Source organism: Piliocolobus tephrosceles, chromosome 5, assembly GCF_002776525.5.
Source record: "Piliocolobus tephrosceles isolate RC106 chromosome 5, ASM277652v3, whole genome shotgun sequence".
In the NCBI taxonomy this organism is placed as follows: Eukaryota; Metazoa; Chordata; class Mammalia; order Primates; family Cercopithecidae; genus Piliocolobus; species Piliocolobus tephrosceles.
The window spans coordinates 134,682,353-134,702,917 of NC_045438.1; the positions used below are offsets into that span (position 1 = coordinate 134,682,353).

A 20,565-nucleotide genomic window follows, 5' to 3' on the forward strand; every position below is an offset into this window, starting at 1 on the left:
CCTGGCTGTGGGGATGGGTGTGGCTGGACCTACCTTACCAGTGGGTCAAGCCAGTGCCCTCTAGTGCCCACTACTGGTGGCATCCAGGGTCAGCTGGATGTGTTTCTTTCCCCCCGAAACACCTTCTCCAGGTCCCCACTGGCTCAGGGAATTTTTCACCTAAAGCTTTGCTGCTTGTTAAAGGGGATCACCACATACCATTTTAGGCGGTCATTAGAGATTTGTCCCAACAGAACTGTAAATGTTGGGGGTCGGGGGGAAAGAGGGACCCTCTCTAAGAGGTGACTGAGGTGAAATAATTAGGAAATAATTAGAACATTTACATAGCATTTACCCTGTGCCAGGCTGGTCCTCACAGCCACCCCAAGGGCAGGTACACAGTTGTTATCCCTGTTTTGCAGAACTGAGAACTAAGGCACAGAGAAGCTAAGCAACTTGCTGAAGGTCACACAGCTAGTAAGTGGTAGAGCCCGGATTTGAGCCCAGGCCATCTGGCCCTGAATCTACCTTTTTTCACCACTCTGTTCTCCTCCTTCTCGACCACCAGCTAGGGGTGGGTTTGAGACCTGGCCTTATGCTTACTTACTGCATGGCCCCTACAAGCCTCAGTTTACTCGCCTGTGAAATGGATGTGATGATACCCAGTTGGTAGAAGCGATAATGTGCCCAAAGCCCTCAGGAGGTGCTCAGGGGAGGCTGGGGATACAGAACAGAATTTGATAGACGCTGGAGTGCTCACGAGGTGCTGGGGAAGGAGAGGAAGGGTTGTCTGAAGTAGGTCTTGCTGAGGGTGACTGTCAGGGGCAGTTCTCCTGAGGGGAGGGCAGAGAAGCCCCCTGCTGAGATAGTCTCTCTTTCCCCCAAACCCCCACTGTGGTGAGAGCCTGGGAAGGGGAACCTCCAGACCAGAGCCAGACCCAAGCCTGAACAGAGAGGCGAAGGGACGTGGAAGGAGGGGAACCCCGGCATTGGGCAGCCCCAGCAGCCCTAAGGGGAGGCTCAGAGCCCCCCTGGCTACTGGCAGTCAGTCATCTGTGTGCCCTTGAGCAGGCCCTTCCCTGTGGAGTGGGGCCAGTGCTGTAGAAGTCGCTTTGCTCTAGCGGCTCTCAAGCCTAGTGGCTTGTCACAATCACGAGGGGGTTCAGGGAGCATTAGATTCCTGGAACCCCAGTGGGCCGATGAGACTGTGAGCCCAGGGGCTTTTTTTGGACACTTAGTAGCCTCAGTTGGCCACTGACCCAGATGCCTCAAGTCCTTGGTTTTCTTCTCCAGGGAGTGCCCCACCCACCCTGCAGTCCTCTCAAGCCTGCTTCCTGCAAGGGGCACCCTGAGGTCTGGGAGGGTTTGGAGTGGAGGCAGGTAGGATGTCAGCTTTAGCATGTGGTGACTGGATGGGCAAACAGGCTCATTCCTGCAGAGTTAAAAGGCAAGCGTGGAGGCGTTTGGGGGCCTCTGGGAAGACCTCCTAGAGAGGCTTTGGAGGCAGGCCCCATAGGCTTCTGGAGCCCAGCTAGGAGCTGATGGGGCCTCTGGATGTGATGTGTGGCGTTGTGGAAGGGCTGAGGTGGGGGCTGAGTCTGGGGGGGGTTCCTCAAGTTCATGACTGCTGGCTTCTGGCTTCCTCTCTCCCGTCTGGAACTCAGTTTGTCCATCTGTAAAGAGTCATGCATATATTTGTTCATTTACTGAACCTACTGGCCACCTCCTCCATGCCCGGCTCTTCTAGAGCAGCGGTCCATCTCAGCTGCACATTGGAATCACTTGGGGGAGTTTAGAAAAGCCTCATACTCTGGCCATCTCAGGAATTCGGATTTAACTGAGATTGGGCCTGGGCTGCCCGAGTGATGACAGGTGCATTCCAGGTGCATTCGAAGTGAACTTGATCACGCAGGAAGCACACGGGTGAGCCCTGCCCTGATGGGCTTCCACACTGGAGGGAGAAGGCAGGCAGTGAGAAGACAAAGCATGTAGTGCGCATCGTCAGGGGAGCAGTGCCCTGCAGAATCACAAAGCAAGGAGTGGCTGGAGAGCCGCACGGGAGGGGATGTCAGTCTAGACAGGGTTGGTGGGGAGGCCTTGTTGCAGAGTGTACTTTTGTACAGAACCTGAATGGAGTGGAGGGGCCGTCCTGTGGCTGTGAGGAAGAGTGTTCTAGGCAGAGCAGTAACACGTGCAGAGACCCTGGGGGCAGAACTCTGCTTGGCTGTTGATCTGAGCGGGGAGCTTGAGATGCAGGTCCGAGACAGTCCGGGGATCAGGGAGAAGGCCTCCAAACCCCTCCTCATCCTTCTTGCTGTAGAGGGTGTCATAGGAGGACTAGTCACCAGGTCTCTTGGGACCCCTGTTTCCTTACCTATAAACTGGGCAGATGGTCCCTGAGCAGCCCCTGTGAAGCCACAGAGGTGAGAGCCCCTGTGAGAGGCTCATTCTTCCCCTGGGCTCCCACCCTGATGGCTTTTGCCCACTTGGGCCTTCCTGGGCCTCGTCAGACCCTAACCCATTACTCCCCCAGCCTCCAGCCTGAGGATGGACAGAGTTGGGCGCTGGAGACCAGAGAGAGGAAGGGCCAGCCAGATGGGGATCCCCGAGGGGCAGTAATGTGGTGGCTGCCGCATGGACCCTGGGGCCAGCTGGCCTGGGTTCATACCCTTGCTCTGCCATTTGTTGCCTGGGAGAGCCTCTCTGTGCCCCCATTTCCTTGTGTGTAAAATGGGGATGCCTGCAGCACCCACTTAACAGGCGCTGTGAGGATGAAATGCATGCACAGCAAGGCCCAGGGCAATGCCTGGTGCATAGACCATGGAGTGTGGAACAGAGCACTGGCTCTGGAGGCAGCACGTGGTAGGTGGTGCAGATCCCGGCCCCAAAAGTCTGACCCTCCTGAATCTCGTTCATCTCAGCTGGGAAATGGACAGAATCACGTGCACCTTTCTGGGTGCGGGTGAAAATCACAGTGGGAGCTGGTAGTGTGGCGGGCTTACTCAGGGCCCGGTCATGTTTGTCCTCATCTCCTGCCAAAGGAGCATCCAAGGGGGCTTTGAGGGATGCAGCCTGAGTCATGAAGGGTGGGGGGGCATGGTGATGGGAAGGGGCATATCACCGCATTGAGCCACCGATGACTCTGGTAGGTGTGCCAGAGCCTCCTTGCATAGGGACTTATTGACCTGGGGTTCTCTGGCCCTTCATACTGTTGGGTGGCCCTGCTGCGGGCGCTGGGGTGATCTCTGGCTCTCTATGCAAGGCAGGGCTGAAGGTCTTCCCTTGCCAGTGAAGCCACCTGTGGCCCAGGTCCTGTTTTCGGGGCCTGCTTCTGCTGCTGACTCGCTGTGTGACCTTAGGTACTGTGGCTGCCCTCTCTGTAAATGAGAGCACAGGATTAAGCAGGCTCTGAGGTGACCGCGCTCCTCCTCACCTGGTCATGCTCTGTGCTTTCCAAGGCCTGCCTCCTGCCCTGCTCGGGCCATGTCCTCCTGGAATGCCCTTCTTGCTGCCTTGTGGGCAGTTAGACTGACTCGAATCCAGCAGGACTTAACTGACCTTCCCAGGACATGTGGGGGCTCTTGCAGGAATCGTGTCTCTCCCCATAGTTCCTGAGCACCTTGAGGGCAGGATTGGGCTGAACCGCTCTTGGTCATCCCCTCAATTTCCAGTACCTGGCCCAGAGACAGACAGACAGACAAACCGGGGAAGCCGCCAGCCCGGGGCCTGGGTTTGGTACTGAGGGACAGGATGGTTCCCACAGCAAGGGTGGACCCCCATTAGTCTGCAGCGTTAGCCCCACACCACCCCCGCCGCAAGGAACTGTGTGTCTTCTTTTTTCTCCCAACCTACTAAACTAGCATTTTTATGACCCAGACACGTTGGAAATGAAGGCAAATTCCGCTTTATATTCCAATTGACCTTTATGCTTGCCACTCGCTGGAGGCCTGGGCTGGGGGCAGTGAGGAGAGGCAGGGCCGGCCTCGATGCTTGGTTCCATGTGGAGAGTGGTGGCCCGCAGCGCTGTGGCGGGTAGGGGAGCCGGAACACAGTTTTGCCCCCTCTTTCCCTGTCTGTATGTCCTTAGCTCCCTGCCTCCTTCTGTCTGACTGTGGCTTTCTGTTCCCCTCTCACATGTTCCACCCCATCTCTTTCTTCCCCCGGGGCCTGTTGGACTCCCTTGTTGTCCCACACCACCCAAGCACAGAGACAGTGTTGGGGCTCCCTCTCTGTTTGGGTGGTGTGGGACAGCCTCAGCCTTGGTGGCCTGTGGTTAAGGGCTGGAGGCAGAATGGCTGTCAAGCCCACCTGTTCCTTGTGGGACACATCCCAGCCTCTCGCCTACTTGGCTGCCCACCTGCTTGCCCACCTGCCTCATACCTTGATTATGGCCTCGGGCATCTCAGTACTGAGCACTTCCTGGTGGGCACCCACCCCACCCAGACCCCTCCCTCCGACTCAGAGTGCCCCTCAATCCCACAAGTCTTGGCATTGCTCAGGGCCCTGCTCTCCTTGCCTGTGGGGTGAGGAGGGCTGGCTCTGCAGACTTCCCAGGGATGTGGGGAGACCTGGCCGGGTGCAGAGCTTCAGAAGGGAAACCACAACCTGGGTTCAAGCCTCGGCACTGCCACGTGGCTCTATGGCCTTGGCAGACCACTCACCCTCGCGGAACCCACTGTCCAGATCTGTAAAATGGGTAGAGTGGCTGCATTAGCTGCAACAGCACAAAGTGACTAGCTCAATGCCTAGCACATTGTAGGCACTGAGGAAACAGGAGCTGTTGTAAAGTGGGCCTGCGTGTGAGGAGGAGGCTGGATTCTCCTCCCTATCCCTCCTCTCATTCCTTTATTCCTGGACCTCAGTTGTCTCCAGGCCTCAGTTTCTCCCTGGGGTCTACTGAGAGGTGGTGCCCCAGGAGGAGGGATGCTCTGCTCAGCCCTGCCCCTGGCCCAGCACAGGTGCCCTGAGCGGGGATCCGCCTCGAAGGCACTGCCTGGTCCTGGTCTCCAGCCAGCTACAGGGCGGAAGAGGGATTGAAAAGTCATCAGAGTTGAAATCTCCTGGAGAGGGAGCTCTGGCTGGGCAGAGCGGGGCCCTAATGGGAGCGGACAGAGGTAGCACTTGCCTCATTCTCTGTCCCTGGGGCTGTGGCTGAGGGGAGGATGGGCAGCATCAACCTCTGTCAGGGCCCTGCAGAGGGTGGTGTTTATGTTCAGTGCAGTCTCCTCCCTCCGACCCAGCTCAGGCTCTGGAAGCTGTCGGGGAGTCCAGTGAGGTCCCCACAGCAGAGCAGCTGGAAGAGAACAACCCTTAATCCCAGGGAATGAATCCCAGTTGGGAGACCCTAGCCAGGGAAGGAGTCTGAGGCTTAGGACTGAGGGACGATGTGTGAGGGTGAGTGGTTTCCAGGGTCGGGTCTGTTCTGAGAGGAGACTTCAGCAGGAAGTGGAGTGTGCGCTGCTCTCACCATGCCGCCTTTCACTTTATTGAAAATGAGTGGCGTGTTCAATGGGGGTCTGTCATGAAGGGCTTTCTCTCTTTTACCAAGGTGTACATATATCTTAATAAATGATTTAAAACATATGGAAAATTATAGAGGATAATATAATGAATTACCCTGTACCCAAGACCTGGCCGCATACTGATATCTGCCAGTAACAGTTTCAAAATTGTTTAAGAAAGAGAACTTTGCAGGCTGGGTGCGGTGGCTCATGCCTGTAATCCCAGCACTTTGGGAGGCCAAGGTGGGTGGATGACTTGAGGTCAAGAGTTGGAGACCAGCCTGGCCAACATGGTGAAACCTTGTCTCTACTAAAAATATGAAAATTAGCCAGGTATGGTGGTGCACGCCTATAATCCCAGCTACTTGGGAGACTGAGGTAGGAGAATCACTTGAGCCCAGGAGGTGGAGGTTGCAGTGAGCCGAGATCACACCATTTGCACTACAGCCTGAGTGACAGAGCAAGAATCTGTCTCAAAACAAAACAAAACAAAAATATATGTACATATCCCCACACATAATATTTAGTTTTATTTTGCATGTTTTCTTTTTTTAAGAGACAAGGTCTCCTCCCTCTGTCACCTGGACTGGAGTTCAGTGGTGTGATCATGGCTTGCTGCAGCCTCAACCTCCTGGGTTCAAGTGACCCTCCTCCTGCTCGCCTCTGGAGTAGCAAGAACTATGGGCACGAACTACCACATCCGGCTAAGTTTTAAACTTTTTTGAAGGGACAGGGTCTCGAACTCTCGGCTTCTAGTGATCCTCCCTCCTCAGCCTCCTAAAGTGTTGGGATTACAGGCGTGAGCCACTGTACCTGGCTTATCTTTTGTGTTTCATGCATGATAAAAATAAGATCATGTTGCACGTGTTCCACTTGCTTTTTTGGCTCAGTGCCATGTGGCTCTGTGGTTGCTGTGCTCATTTTCTTTGCTGTGTAATGTTCCACGGTATGACCATGCCCCTGTACAGTTACTTGTTCATCCTCTGGTTGTGGGCACCCAAGTGATTCCACAGTGATCTTTCTGTTTCTACAACATCCTTGCCGATGTGTCCTTACGCTCTGGGGGAGCTCCTGGCAGTGCATGCCCAGATGGGGCATTGCAGGCCCGTGGGGAATAAGCCTGCCAGTCTTTTTCAGTGCTGCCCCGTTGCTCTCTACATTCTGCTCAGGGAATGGTTTCCAGTCCTGCCTCCCTCTTGGAATCCTCCAGGGCCTGTTAAACACAGGTTTTCCCAAGGTGCCAGGGTCTATTAATGTAAATTGGGGGGTGGGGGAGTCAGGGAAGGCTTCCTGTAAGAGGAGAATGAATGCTGAGACTCAGTGGTTAGGACACAGTGAGCTAGGTTGAGGGCTGCTGGCTGGCAAAGAGGTCATTCCAGGAGGAGGGAACAGCCAGGACAAAGGCCTGGAGGCCCGGAGAGAGGGCGTGATGTGCTCGTGTGTGGAGGTTGGCTGTTCTGCTCCTGGGAGGCTGCTGGGGCTGAGGGGGTGATGTGGCAGGAGCTGGGGACATGACAAAGGTACCTTCCTGCCCGAAGTGGTAGCTCCTGACAGCCGGTCTCTGGTTGCAGCTGGAAGGAGGTTTATGAGAAGCCTGAAGTGCCAGGAGATGTTAAGTGCCTTATAAGTACTTTGATTATTTTAAATTCCTTAAGTGGTTTTCTAAGATGGTCCTAAGTATCCCAGGGACACAGACACAAAATCAATTAGGAAAGTACAACAAACCCAACAGGGGGAAAGAAGGGGAAGCCAGGAGCCCTCTCACCTGCCTTCCCTCCCTCCCTCACCCCCACAGGACCTGGCCAGGACTGCCTCCCTCACCTCCCAGCCCCAGGCCAGGGAGCCCCAGGCCGTGTGCTGAGGTCTCATGGAGGGAAAGGGTGTGCGTGCTGGGGAGGGGTGCCTGAGTGTCTCCTTAAAAGATGGGTTTCTCTCCTGAATGAGCCTTTATTCAGTGGCCTTGGAGGAGACTGGGTTCCCCAGGCCTGGCTTCCTCAACCCCACAGATGCAAAATCTTTGGGCATTCTTTTAAGTTACAGTATTACTGTTTGAATGTATCATACATTCCCATGGTTCAGTCTTCAGGGTACCAAGAGACACGCCCCCACCCCAGCCTGGCCCTGGAGGCAGCCATTATTCCCTGTGCACCCTTCCAAAGAACCTCAGGCCTGCACACGGGCTGGGCTGCGTGTTGCACGCTTGCAGAGGCTGGGTTCTTTGGAGATCCTCACCACTGACCTAGGGTAGGAAGGGGATTAAATGCATATATATGGCCCTGCATTCTGCCACCTCTATGCCCCCGAAGCTGCAGTGCCTGCTGGGTGACCTTGCAGCATTCCCAGGGACACGCTTCGTCAGTGTGTAAGGACCTTTTTCTTTGTGTGGCTGCATAGTGCCCCTGCTTCTGGTCTCCACATAATGGACATTAGGTGGTTTCCAGTCTAGGCTCCGACAGAGCTGCTGTGGAAGTCTTTGCATGGGCGACTTTGCACGTCTCTGCAGGACAGACTCCTCCCCACAGAGGGCTGGATCAAAGGGCAGGTGTGTTTGCAATTTCCCTTGACGTGGCCACCTTGCCCTCCTGCTAGAGAGGGGCAGGACTGGTCCAGTGGTGCCCTGTGGCTGGGCCTCCATCTCTGCAGGACATGCCCAGAAGGAGGCCCTGTGGCCGATCCCGACCTGGCCTCATGTAGCAGGTCAGGGACTTCATCACCTCTTTCTCTCTCTCTCTCCCTCCCTCCCTCCCTCCCTCCCTCCCTCTTTCTTTCTAAAAAACTTTTCTTATCTTTTTCTTTTTGACAGAGTCTCGCTCTGTTACCTAGGTTGGAGTGCAGTGGCGCGATCTCAGCTTACTGCAACCTTCTTCGCCTCCTGGTTTCAAGCAATCCTCCTGCCTCAGCCTCCTGAGTAGCTGGGATTACAGGCGCCTGCCACCATGCCTGGCTAATTTTTGTATTTTTAGTAGAGACCAGGTTTTTCCATGTTGCCCAGGCTGGTGTTGAACTCCTGACCTCGGGTGATGCACCAGCCTTGGCCTCCTAAAGTACTGGGATTACAGGCGTGAGCCACCGTGCCTGGCCTCATCACCTGTTTCTTTTGTGGATCTCCACAGAATCTAGAGGGATGAACCACACATTTTTATTTGTTTTAACAGAGAGGTGTCAATATAGGAAAACAAATCTCAGTTCCTAAAAGAAGCGAGGCAGAGAACCTGTTGGAAGTTAGCAGCAAGTACCTGATTCAACCATGACCATTTTAATCTTCATGAGAGATTAAGTTAGTGGGTTTGGTTCCAGTTTGTACAGTTGTATTCATTAGGTAAATGTTTACTGAAGATTGCGACAGGCCCTCAATTTTGCTGTTGAACAAGGAGGTGGGTTTTTCCTTCGCTTTTGTTTGCTTTCCAGTTCAATTAAAAAATGCATATTTTATGTGCACCTTGGGAATTAGCATGTGAGGATGGCCCACGGTTTTCAGGACTTTCAGATGCCTGCTGTAGGTGGCTTCTGGGCATTTCTCAGAAACTGCAATGGGACAGAGGGCCTGGTGGAGAACGGTAATAGGGAACTCAGGGATAAATCCCAGTAGTTCACAATTTACAGCCTTCACAGTCACTTCTTGATCATTCCACACAAGAGTCCTACAACGCGGTCAGGACAGCTTTTTTACAGATGAGGAAACTGAGGCCCAGAGAAGTTAATGTGTGGGGGGCCACCTCAGCCAGTTAGAATCAGAGCTGGGCTTCGAATCAGGGTCCCAGGCCCCAGCACAGTGCCCTGCCCCTGCACACACCTGAAAGTCATGAGTGTGTCCTCCTAGTCCAGCAGCTCTTAATGCAGGAGCCTGTGGGTGCTTTGCAGGCTGGAATCAGGTCAGCCCTTGCTCTATCCCATTAAGCACGGAACAGGCAGCCATGGGTCCCTGTGTGAGTGTGGCTTAATGTCCCTTAGGCCCTTTCTGTTGTGCTGGTTATAAAAGCCAGCATGTTTGTCGCAGGTTTGGAAGAAGACAGAAAAGCGTGAAGAAGCAAATTGAAATTGCTCACTCATTCTGCTATCCAGGGTGACAACCTTGATACGTGTGTGTATTTCCTTCTAGCCTTTCTTCTGTGTAATTTACCAAATTGAGATCACAACATCTATATTGTTCTATAGCCAGCTTTTGTCCACTAGACTACAGTGGTGAGCATGTTCCAATATCCTTGATTAGTCTTTGAAGCCTGGCATTCATTCAATGGCTAGGTCATCACCCATGGGGGGCCCTCGCATCTTTCATGTACCATGTCTCGCTGGTGGCTGGATGTGAGGTCTTGGGGCTGCTTCCCTGGCTGCATCTGTGCATTTCCAATGGCCTCTCTCTCCATGAGGAGATGCGATGGTGCAGCCTTGGGTGCTGGGTGGTGAGGAGCAGGAGGTGGGAAGCCCTACCTAATTGGAGCAGTTATCCTGCGAAAGACAGGTGCTCAGGTGAGCTCCCCGTGGGGGCGGGTGAGGAGGTGGATGTGGCAGGTGGACTGTAGGAGGTAGCCAGGTGTCCCAGGTGATACTTGGGGTGCTGGATGAACTGCAGGCATGGGAGCCAGGGACCATGGCTTCACTTCATGCGTGCTCAGGATGAAAGCCCCCTAAACCCCAGAAATTCAACTCAGGGATTTAATCCAGTATGGCAGCTGAGGGAGTAGGTGGGCAGGGAGCCAGGCTGGCAGGGAGGGATGACCTCACAAGTATCCTTCACTATGGACAGGTGGGGTTCGTGGCAGGGGGGCCTGGTAGAAGGAGGCAGATACCCCTGAGGCTCCCAGGTTAGCACGGCCTTGGAAGCCCTTTTGGACTGGCCCAGCCTGTCTCGCCCACCTCATCTTCATTCCCTCCCTCTGGCCCTGCCATTTTCAGTTCCATTTCCCCCTAGGCCAGTCTCTAAATCCCCCCAGCTTCCCATCTGCTGGGCCTCTGCTTCTGAGGGTCCACCTGCCCTGAAGAATGCTCTGTCTGCCTTTTCATTCCTTTACATTTTTCTTTAAAATGGAGGTACAACTTATACACTGTAAGATACACAAATTTCAGGTGCATGACTTGTTGAACTTTTATAAATGCATGTGCCCGTATCAGACAGAGAACATTCTCAGTGCCCCAGAAAGCTCCCTTGAGCCCCTCCTAGTTAATATCCTCTCCTCCCCAAGGATAATCAATAGCCTGATTTCTAACTGTGTACTGGTGTCGCCTGGTTTTGAGCCTCATGTAAAGAGAATCGTGCAGCGAGGTTTTTATGTCCGGCTTCTTTTGCTCACATTGTCTGCGATAACCCCCTGGGGTTGGGTCTGTTGGTGGTTTGCTCGCTGCTATTGCTCTGTATTCTTTCATTGTATCATTGTTTGGGTAATTCATAATTTATTTACCCTTTCTGCTGCCACTGGACATTTGGGCTGAATCCAGTGTTTGGCTATTATGAATAGAGCCGCTCTGAACATTTGTGTCCTTTAGTGGATGTAAAACGCTCGTTTCTCATATACATATTTTAAGTGGAATTGTTGGCTCGTAGGTTGCATGAATGATTAGCTTAAGGAGGTACTGCCGATCATTTTCCCAAAGAGACTGTACCTTCTTGCCACCTTTCTTTGCTTTGGTAATCCCACATTTGTTTTGAGGCCCATCTCCAATGCCCCCTCTTCTGCTATCCTGAAGAGAATAACCCTGGTTACTGGGGTGTCAGCTTTACGAGGCAAGGTCGTGTCTCTCTTCTTCCCTGCTGTGGTCTCCCATGCCTGGAACATAGTAGATGCTTAATAAAATGAATGGTTGGATTTATGTGTCTGGCGTGTGCTAGGTGTTTTCACAGGTTATCTTGTGCGAGTCACCCGCTAGGAAGTCAGTATCACTGGCCCCATTTTACAGGAGAGGAGACTGAGGCTTGCTCAGAAAGCAGTGGAGGCCTGCGGTGCTGCCTGTCCCTGAAGCCGGTGCTCATTCTGCAGTTCTAGGCGGCATGTGTTTAGAATTTCTTGCTCTTTTTCAGCTCGCCCACTTTGATTTCACTCGGCCTCATATTCTAGTCCGGGGGTTGTTGAATTAAATCTCGTGGGTGACCCAGTTAGTTTGTGACCCAGCCAGCTCCTGAAGGATCCGTCAGCTCTTTCTTCATTCTGAGCCTGTGCCCCAGAATCAGGGATTTCCAGGTTGGACAAGGGTGGTGAGGCCGCAGAAAACCCACTTGTATATAATTAAAGCCCTCTTCTGGTGTGGCCAACATTGGTACCTCATTTTTACTTTTTCAAAGTCCCTTTCCACTGATTGACTGTCCGTGGAGGTCACAGTCTGGCCACTTCATTTGCATTCTCTGAGTGATAACAAATGGAGCCCAGGGAGGTGTGATGTGTCCGCAGTTCCTCCTGGAGCCTGAAGAACTAGGGTGAGAACCTGGAATTCCTCCTCCAGCCTCGCGCTGTACAGTTATTTAGGGAGGGCTGGGAGCAGGCAAAGGATTGGAGTTAGGCCCAAAACCCAGCAAGGCTTGTCCCAGGGCCCCTTTGGGAAGCTAGAAAGGCTCTTTCAGAGCATCAATTTACTAAATGGTCTTTTAGAGGCCTGAAAGGTTTGCCGAGTGTCTCGGGGCAGACCCCTGGAGGCTGCTGTCCAAGGTCCTGAACCAGGGCCTCGTGGCTGGGAGCGGGGGAAGGGGCAGCAATTCCCAGAGGATGCGCTCCTGCCAGTTTTGGTGGGAGCTGGGCATGTGGCCGGGCAGACGGTGCGGGTGCCGTGATATTTTAATTGAAGCCTGGAGACAAGGTTGCTCTCTCTACTGCGCTAACAATGTAGGGAATAAATAATTCAGCAGTGGCTGTGTTGTGCCTGCTGTCCTCACCCACGGGGGTGGCCACACACATGCACACACACACACACACACACACGCACACATGCAAGCTGTGGAGTGGGCCAGGAGCTGCTGTTCTGGCTGGTGGCTGGCCCAGAGGCAGCACATTGCCATTTAGGCAGGGCCCTGACCGCCTCTCAACCCTGATGAATGGTGAATCTCTTTGCACCCAGGCAACCCCTGAGGAGAGGTTAGCAGAATCTGGGGACAACTGCTCCTGGGTGCAGTGATTAGTGGCACTTTAAGGTCTGTTTGTCCTCAAACCAGCCTGAGATGCTGGCGACCTGGAGGAAAGGCCCCTCTTAATGGACACGCTCCCTGGGCTGTGTTTTGAATGGATTCCATTTGATTCAGCAAACATGTATGGAGCTCCAAGTTTGTGCAAGATACTAGAGCAGGTGGTGGGGATGGGCAGGATTGCCAAGTGAATAAATCTGGGTCCTTCCTGGATGGGGAGGTGTGACGGGCATGTGATTTGCCACAGCTCGAATTGGGGTGTGGGAGGGCTGTGAGGGGTACAGGCGAGGGTCTAGGGGCTGGGAGGAGGGCGAGGGCAGTTCTGACGAGGTGTGCATGGGACAGCTCTTGTCAGAGGTGGAGCCGGGCAGTGTCCTCAGGGCAGAGGGTGGGCACAGGTGGGACCTTGGGCTTGTCTGTGACAGAGATGTGGCATGTGGGAGAGTTGGGCAGGGGGTAAGTGGAGAGGGGCTGGGGGACATCAGGGGGCTTAGATCAAGAAGGTGGACTTGATCCTGCAGGATGGTGCCTGCCTGGATTTGGGAGTTAGAAGTATTCCTTTGGGTGTGGACTGGAGGGTTGGTTACAGGGCAAGGCCTGAAGCTGAGAGAGTGATGAGGAGACGGATGGAACAGTTCAGCCTGGAGACGATGGTGGCCCGGATAATGGCCTTATGCATGGAGACATCCATTGGTTCATATATCCATCAAATAGTTGGTGAGCATCTTTTAGGAGCAGATGTTGGGTTGGGCTGAGAATGCGGCAGAGTGAGTCAAACACATACCATCCTTGCCCACACAGAGCTGACCTTCTGGACAGGGGAGAAAGACAGGAGACATGGTGTAATCATTTACATGAGTGGGGACAGGTGCTGTGGAGGGGACCTGCCCAGGGCCAGGGGCTAGAGAGTGGTGAAGGGGGGGAAGGGTTCTTGTACACAAGGCAGTCAAGGAAGACCTGGGTAGGGGACTTTGGAACACAGACCCAGCTGAGTGAGGAAGGCAGCCTGGTGGCTGGGTGGTGTTTTGGGTGGCAGGCACAGCCAATGCAAAGGCCCTGAAGCAGGAATGTTTTTGGTCCATCTGAGGAGCAAGGGGGTTGCTCAGAGGGGAGGGGATGCTGTGGCAGGGCTGGGTCAGCAGGGCCTGTGGGCTCTGAGACAGAGGAGGACTTTTACTCCAGGTGCAGTAGATAGTCTTGGAGGGTTTTAAGCAGAATGACACAATTAGACTTACGTTTTAAAAAGTGCTCCCTGGCTGCCATGTGAGGACCAGATTTGTAGCACTGTTAGAGCCTTCAGCTGCACCCTGCTCCCTCGCTTCTCCTTCCTCCCTTCTCCCGTCACTCCTCCCCGAGGGTCATCAGCCTCAGTCCTGCTCCACAGAAAGCCCCCGAGGAGGCTTTCAGAGGGCTGGGCAGTTCTGCAGAGCCCCATCCTCCCTCCAAGTCCCACCCCAGTCCTCAAACCTCAGCCCAAGCTGGGACCTCCAGTTACTGCTAGAAAAACCCTGCCCAAGAACCTGCATCTGTTTTCCTTATAAAGTGGGCATTTTGACAAATATGTCCCTACCTGGGTCGACGTTAGGTTTAAATGGGGGAGCATGGCCAGGCGCGGTGGCTCAGGCCTGTAATCCCGAGGTGGGAGAATCGCTTGAGCCCAGGAGTTCGAGACCAGTCTGGGCAACGTAGTGAGACCCCATCTCTGCAAAAAAATTTAAAAATTAGCCAGGCGTGGTGGTGAGCACCTGCGGTCCCAGCTTATCAGGAGGCTGAGGTGGAAGGATCGCTTGAACTCAGGCATTTGAGGCTGTAGTGAGCTGTCATTGCACTGTTGCACTCCAGCCTGGGCAACATCTCTAAAATAGAAATAAATGAAAAGAAAGGAAGGAAGGGAGGGAGGGAAGGGAAGGAAAGGAGGAAGGAAGGGAAAGAAGAAAGGGAAGGGAGGGAGGAAGGAAGGAAAACAGAGAATGTATGTAAAAGCTGTAAATGGAAGGCTATTATTATTGCAATTTTCGAAGCCAGAGGGAATGACCAAAGGGAATGGTTAAGGACAGACCCTGAGAGCAGTTGTTTAGCAACCTGTGACTCCAAAAGACTGTCCTGGTGAAAACATAAATGGATTCAAAGATGCAGGGAAGAGCAGTTTGGGGAAGCAGATGCCTAGCGAACTGACAGAGGAAGTTAGGGGTATGGGAGCATCCCTGGCTGAGAGGTGCGGTGAGGGCATCTGTGTCACTCCCATTCTTGGTGTTTCATGCCCTGGGCCCCAGGCAAAGGAGGGAGCCAGGCAGGGGATGGGGCGGGGGGCTGAGTCCTGTTTTCACTACAGGTATTTCCTGAGCCACTCCTGCCACCTCCAACCCCTTCCCACCGAGAAGCTGGGGCCAGGATAGTTTCCAGCTGGAACCTGCCATGGGCACTAAAGTGTCCTCATTTTGGGGGAAGCTCACACTCCCCACCTTCCACACTCAGGCCCTTCTGTCCCCCACAGAGAAACTGGTGAGTCCCCCCAGCTGCATCAGATAAGACCCAACAACAGGGACCTCCCTCTCTCCCACCTCAGGAGGGTGGTTAACTGCCTTTCATATTTTTGGCAGAGAGCTGTCAGTGAGACCCAAACAGGGAATGCACTAATTGAGGGGCTTCTTCTGGGAAACCCCTCTGATTGGCGTCCAGGAATCATGGGTCTGCCATGGCCGCCAGCCCGGCATGGCTTATAGAGCTGTAAGCAGGGAGATGCTGCCTCCCTGGGGCGGGGGGAGAGAAGGAAAAGAAAGGGCCTGTTTAATTTAATTCTGTGTTTTATCGCTCGTTGGATAAATAACCTTCATTAAGATGGAAGGTGGGGGGATGGACAGGGAGAAGTTTGATTAATTTCAAGCTGGTTTCTCATTTGTTAATTTTCTCCCAGTTCAGCAGGATTATTAAAACAAATTACAGGCACTGCTCTCTCCTCCCTGGGCTGAAGCAGGGCTCTCAGGAGTGGTCATGTCCCCCCTTCTACTACGTTTATTTGGGTGCAACTTGGGGTGAGTGAGGAGGCCTCCCCATTTCAGAATCTCCGGGCGAGGCTCCTTTTCTTATTGAGAAACCTCAATAAGATCTGGACAATCAGGAAGTGGAACAGGTGGGGGTGCGCCTGGTCTGGGCACCCTCCCCCAGGCAGTGCCAATTCCTAGGCAGGCTGGTGACTGAGGAGAGAGGCAGTGCTGCCAACTCCAGCCCATGGTGCCTAGGGGGGCAGCCTCTGGGCATCCCCAAGCTGGTGCCAGTGCCCAGCGACCTTAATCTTCCTCCATCCCCACTGCCACCTGGCCGCTGCCCATGTTGACCCCCACCCAGCACATCAGCTCTCGCCCACCTGCAGCTCTGCCCCTGCCAGACTGGTTCTCCCACGGGCAGGATCCAGCCCTGCAGAAAGCTGTCCCCTGCTGGGGTGTTGATGGGGGCCAGCACTTTTCTGCCTACCGTGGGCAGTTAAGAGTTCCAGCTGCTTGATGGGCAGTGGGGCAGGATGGCAGGATCTGGGGTGGGTTATGAACACTCTCGTGCTCCCCAAAATACACAGCATTTCCTTAATGCTGCCTTCACCAGTGCTGACTCTATATGTGTGTTTGTGTGTGTGTTTGCACGGTTGGTTGTACTTACCACCAAGAGCCCTGTATGAGTCCAAGAGTGGCTCCTCATACACATGTGGGCACACCTGCCTGAGCTGCTGCTCCTGAATGTGTGTGGGGTGGGGTTGTGTAGGGATGCTCAGTGCACCTGTGTGCCTGAGTGACCTTGCCTGTCTCAGAGCATGCCTCCACCGGCTCCTGGAAGGGCTGGATCCTGGCGTGTGTGTGTGTGTGTGTGTGTGTATGTGTGGTCTGTGTATGTCTCCTCCTCCCTGGCCCCTGCTGCTGTCAGCTGATACCCAGATGCATGAGACGGATTGTCTAGAGCTGCCCCCAGCCTTGGGGAGACTGAGCGTGCCCATGGGGAGCCCTGTCTCTGCTTGGCTCCTTGCAGTCTGTGGGGCACAGGGTTCCCCTGGAGAGAGGCTGTCCCTTGTGGGCTGTCACTCCCAACCTGCCCTGGGGGGAACTTCCTGCTGTCTCCTCACCTCCAGGCCTGAGCTGGAGGAAGGCTGGGCAGAGGAGAGCTGCCAGGCAAGACAGATGGCCTGCAGCCTGGGCCAGGGAGGGGCACCACTTTGATCTCTGATGCCTTGGGGACTCACGGGCTGCAGGTGCTACCAGCCCAGCACCCAGGCATGGCGGGGAGGCTGAGGCAGACACATGCTCCAGGAGAGACGTGTCATGTAAGGTGGGGCTGAGAAGGGGTATGGTAAGGGGGCAGGGAGTGGGGCTGCTGTGGCTGAGATGTTCAGCAACAACCTCTCTGATAATGTGACGTTCGATTAGAGATGTGAATGGTGTGAAGGAGGACATTCTGTGGAAAAGCCCAGTTGGCAGAGGGCACTGCACACGCAAACGCTCTGAGGCTGGCCATGCTTAGGGTGCTTGGGGATTGTTGCAGGAGGCCAGTGTGGCCAGGTTTGTGGGGGAGTGGGGCTGGAAGAGCAGAGGTAAGTGAGGCCGTGGAGCCGACGCAGGGCCAAGGCTTTCCTTCAATGTAGGAGGGCTTGGGACAACAAGTGGGTTTTTTTTTTTTTTGGTGGTTGTTTTTGAGACAGGGTCTTGCTCTTTCACCCAGGCTGGAGTGCGGTGGTACAGTCATGGCTCACTGTGGCCTCAACCTCCTGAGCTCAAGCGATCCTCCTACCTCAGCTTCCCGAGTAGCTGGAGCTATAGTTGTTCTCTACCATGCCTGGCTAATTTTAAATTTTTTGTGGAGACAGTCTTGCTGTATTGCCCAGGTTGGTCTTGAACTCCTGGGCTCAAGCAATCTGCCCACTTCAGCCTCCCAAGGGACACCATGGTTTAAGTGACGGTTGTGCCTGAACATGTGACTCACTGTGTCCCACATGTGTCCGTGTGCACATGTGTGGACCTAGACCACCAAGGGAAGGGGAGCAGGCTGCTGGGGAGGTGTACATGGAACAGAGAGTCAAAGAGCCTTGGTGGTCCTTCCAGCTGAGGGCACAGGCAGGGTCTCCATGGCTCCAGAGAACTCGGAACCACATGAAAGTGACAGGGAGGCAGACTTCAGCTCAGTATCCTGAAAGCCTGGCAGCCGCAGGTGCTGGAATTGACTACTGTGTAGAGTGGTGAGCTGTCTGTCACAGGAGACAGGCGAGCAGAAGCCAGAGGCCCCAGTCAAGGACACCATAGGGGGTAGTCCTGCCCTCCACAGCTAAGAGTCTATGGTTAAAGGCCCCCTTCCAGGAGACATGGGTGCGTTTGAACAGAAATTCGCTTTTGAGACTGGGCAGCAGGCGTTGTGGAGGTCTTGGAGGACTGGGCAGGGCTTTGGGCCCCTCTTTGAATGTACTCTGCAGATGCCCACTGTCTGCTGGTGCCCGGGAGGCCTGGCTGTGCCTGCTGACTGGGGTGGCAGGCCTCTCTGCAGGCTCTGCTCCAGAGGCAGCCCCTGCAGGGACCCAATGAGGCCTGGGTTGGTGGTGGCAGAGCTTTGCCAACCTTCCGCCTTTTATGAAGATTCTGGGGCAGGGGCCTGAGTGGGTGGGACAGGGTGGGAAGGGCTAAGATCAACGAGGGGTTGGCATTAGTGGGCCTGGGCTTCAGTCAGCTGCTGGCAGCTGAGGACAGCAACTTCTCTCTAGTCCCCAGGTCCTCACCCTGAGTGGCGGGTAATAATTCCTACTGGGAAGGGCTGCTCTAGGGGTGGCATGAAGGGAGATGACGGTGGAAAGCACTATCACAGGCGGGTCCCTGGAGCAGACCTGAGTGAGGGTTGCAGGCGCTCTACCTGAGAGGGGACCTCGAGGTGCACCGGTACGGGAGGGGAGGTGAGAGGGAGGGATGGGGGGCTGGTGCCAGTGCCTTCGTGAGCAGAAGACCTCGGTGGGCAGCCAGGAGATGGTGGAAGCAGATTCTCAATACAGGGCAGGGGCTGCCCTGTTCTCTGCCACATCTCAGCACCTGGCACACTGTGGGCACTGAACTGGACATTGGAAGGTCTCTGCAGGCGTGGAGGGAAGTAGAAGGGCTGCGGGAGAGGCCCACCCCAAATCAGGTCTGCCATCCTTCCAGAGAAGCTGGGAGGTTGGATTTCTGGGCTGGGGATCATAGGAGGCAGCCATGACAGAGCTAGAGGGTCTCAGCTGCTTCCATCTAATCCTTATTTCTCTGTGGAGGCAGCATAGTGTGATGGCAGGCAGAGCCCAGCTGTGAGGGTTCAAGCCCCGGGTCAGCCACTTACCAGCTGAGTATCTCTGGGCAAGTCCCCTCAGCAGTGCACTGGGCTAGGCACTAGCAGCTCTGTCTGCAACAGGTTTCTGGTGAGGCCTAAATAAATTAATGCATAAGCAGTGTTAAGAGCAAAGCTTGACACATCATAAGTGCTTGAGAGCTGTTAACTCTTATTATAGTGGCTGTTAGGATTATTCGATGAGAAACCTGGGGCACAGGAAGGAGGACCGTCTGCTTTGAGGTCATGTGGTGAGTTAGAATTCAGGTCTTCCCATCGTGGCAAGCTCACGGATCTGCGGAGTGTGGCAATGGCAGAGGTGGGGCAGGGTGGCCTTCTCCTGCTCTGGGCTGGGTCTCTGCCCCTCCTCGCCCTGCCTGTGCCGCAGAGGTAGCTAGAGAACCCACAGCACCCCTGTTTTCTTGAAAGAATGGGCTTGGCCCAGAGGGGAACCATGCAGCTGGCCTTGGAGAACTTGTTAGCCTTGTCTCCTGGCTCCAGGCCCTTGTGTTTTTGGTGTGCTCAGTGTCTAGGCAAGGCTTGTCAACTGTTTGTCACAAGGAGGAGACACCCAGGAGCCAGAAGTTTGAGGGAGGGTCATATTTCTCTCCATCTCCATAGACACCCCGGTCCAGGCTGCTGTCTCCTCTCACCTGGACCACTGCAATGGCCTCCCGCTGGTATCCAGGGCCCATCCTGCCCATCATGCTATGTCTCCCATCCTCTGTTTTGGCCTCTCAGTTTCTTGAACCTGCCATGGGCCCTTGGCCACAGGGCCTTTGTACCTGCTGCGCCTTCTGTCTGGGATGTGCTTCCCTCCCCTCTTCACCTGGGTTTTGCCTACCTATCTTCCAGATGTCAGCCAAATGCCGCCTCCTCAGGGGAGCCCTCCATTGCTACACTGACCAGATCCAGGACCTTGTTCCAGGCCCTCATCCCCACCGCCTCTCAGACATCACGATTTTGTGTGTGTTGGTGTGTGGGTCTGGTGAGAGGCCAGCTCTCCTGCTGGACTCAGTTTCACGAGCTCACAGCTTTGTCTGCTTTTGCTTACTGTGGCCTCCTGGTGCTTGTCGTGGTGCCAGGCGCATAGAGGTGCTCAGGAGGTATATTCTGAATGTGTCCGTCATGGGGTGGAGCCATATTGCCTCCCCCCTTGCCAGGTGCTAGAGGGAGTGGAAGGTTACCATGAGTACCTGCATGTGGGCCCCTTCCTGCGGGCACTACCAGAGATCAGGTCAGAGCCAGGGGCTGCCAGTGTCCAAGGACAGCCGTGGGAGGCAGCCAGGAATCGCGCAAAGATCCTTTGGGATCCTTCTCACCCCTGGCTTCGGAGATACCCCCTGCAGGCTGAGTGCTCAGCAGCCAGCTCTGCCCCAGGGCCATTGAGGCCGTGCGGGGCGGAGGGAGGGGCCAGCCTCCAGCCGCCTGTGGTCTTGGCTGAATTGCTGGCTGCTTGGCCCATCCATTCCTCAGCTGCCTTATCCACACCAGACCAGGAGTTTCCAAATTCTCTTTGGAAGCAGAAAATTTCCCCCAGCAGAATCTTGAAGAAACCTGATGATGAGAAGCAGGTGAAAGCCGACCATTGCTCAGGCTCACCTGTTTGTAGTTGTCATTAATATGACAGAAACCTGCAGAATCTTGAAGAAACCTGATGAT

The 20,565-nt window shown here is 54.6% G+C and overlaps 1 protein-coding gene across 4 annotated transcripts in view; it reads left to right on the forward strand.

Annotated features, from left to right (window-relative positions):
• The window catches only part of GRM4 (glutamate metabotropic receptor 4), a 122,833-nt gene that overhangs the window by 19,290 nt on the left and 82,978 nt on the right, over window positions 1–20,565 (forward strand). Inside the window, exon 1 of one of the 4 annotated variants that reach the window (XM_023212546.1) lies at window positions 16,799–16,896. The exons of the other annotated variants lie outside the window; for them this stretch is intronic. The gene's annotated coding sequence lies outside the window, so the exon portion shown is untranslated. Of the gene's footprint in view, window positions 1–16,798; window positions 16,897–20,565 lie in introns of those variants that run through there. 4 annotated transcript variants of the gene reach the window in all.